Source organism: Mustela nivalis (genome assembly GCF_964662115.1).
Source record: "Mustela nivalis genome assembly, contig: HAP1_SCAFFOLD_1818, whole genome shotgun sequence".
In the NCBI taxonomy this organism is placed as follows: domain Eukaryota; kingdom Metazoa; phylum Chordata; class Mammalia; order Carnivora; family Mustelidae; genus Mustela; species Mustela nivalis.
This window is the reverse complement of record NW_028134846.1, coordinates 26,641-28,416: the sequence shown is the minus strand read 5'-3', so window position 1 is coordinate 28,416 and position 1,776 is coordinate 26,641.

Here is a 1,776-nt window from a genome sequence, read left to right as displayed (position 1 = left end):
GGAATTTGGAGATTAGTTAATGAACAAATAAGGGGTGAACAGGCAGTTGTTAGATAAAATTACTATCCTTTCTGGCATTATCTTATACCTTTTATCTAGAAGTATTTTTAGCACTTTAGACTCTTCCTATTTTATTTTGAGTCATTAAACAAAAATTTCCTCAAAGGACCTTAGACTCCATCCAATTTGAGCAACAGTGTGAGAGAGGAAATGGTGTCAGGAGGAAAAAAAAAAAAAAGATGAATCTACTTTTGTTTACTAGTGAATGCATAGTTCTTCCACAGAAGAAGCTCTAAATGGAAAGGGCTCCAGCTTTATATGTGTTCAGTCATATGTTCAGAAGTAGGTAACACTATCAAAAAATATAAAGCATCTGAGATTATTTTCCCTTATTTGAAAGCTGGTGTATGAGTCTGCCGTAGTTTCTTGGGTGTTGATAGAAGACGCAGACTCATGGTTCAGAAATAATATAGTTTATTATTCACAGCAATAGAGGTAGCCAGAATATTAACAGTATTTGTGTGTGTGTGTGTATTTGTGTGTGTGTGTGTGTGTGTGTGTGTAGGGGTGGGAGTTATATATCAGTTCTGAGCCTCAGTTCCCACAAGAAGAATCAAAACAGAGGCAGATAATATTTGCAAACACAACAGGTTAAGTTAAAAAAAAAGATACTATTTCTGTCTTCCAAGTCTATTCAATACAACCATCTTCAAAGGATGGCCTAGAACAAATAATAAATGCAGAAATGTAAGCAACCAATTGAAAAGTGTCTCCCAAGAAACACACTTTGAGAGTCTTCATTTGACAAAAATACTATAGGATATTACATGGATCAGGTGCATTGAATACTGGAAGGTTAAAATTACAAGGGACCAAATATTTTTAAGCAGTTCTGGCATCCAGTAGAGTTCAAATAGGTTTTATAAGATTGAGGAAAGAAGCCATCAAAACCTGGGCCCAGGGGCCCCTGGGTAGCTCAGTGGGTTAAGCCTCTGCCTTCGGCTCAGGCCATGATCTCAGGATCCTGGGATCAAGCTCTGCATCAGGCTCACTGTTCAGCAGGGAGCCTGCTTCCCCTCCCCCCCTGCCTCTTTGCCTACTTGTGGTCTCTGCCTGTCAAATAAATAAATAAAATCTTAAAACAAAACAAAACAAAAATCCTGGGCCCAATTTTCCCAAAAGTATGATTCTGATTCTAGTCTCTATGATGTTATCCCTTGAAGACAATGCCTCTAATTGAGTTGAATTAGTTTACTAAAGAGCATACCCCCATTTGTTGTAGGAGATGAACAATATGCAAGAGGCAAAATGCCACATGGAAGCCACCTGGTCTTCAGTGGAATATAGAATCAGTTCCTTTGGGATGAATTTGCTCCACATTTGACTTCCCACTTAAGGGAAAATAAGAGTGCCTTCTAATAGATTTTAAATAGGAAATGACAACGGAAGCTTATACAAGATTATAAAATGGGAAATTTCATTTAGATAAGCAATCATTTCAAAGTCATCTTCTTAATATTACAGACTCTTCACATAATCATAATTTTATTTTGGTATTATATGGTAATTTCAAATATAGTAAATATAAAGAATTTACCTCTGTAATTATAGCGAGTCTGGTCGTAGTTTAATGGCAACAAATCTTCAATTTAGAAGTATGGTCTACCAATTATTAATACATTTGGAAATGGTGTGTCATCTTCACTCCACTTGTCTCACTAAAACAGTGAGCCAAAAAAAGTAGGTCCAAGCTGTTTACTATGGTCAAAATGGGTT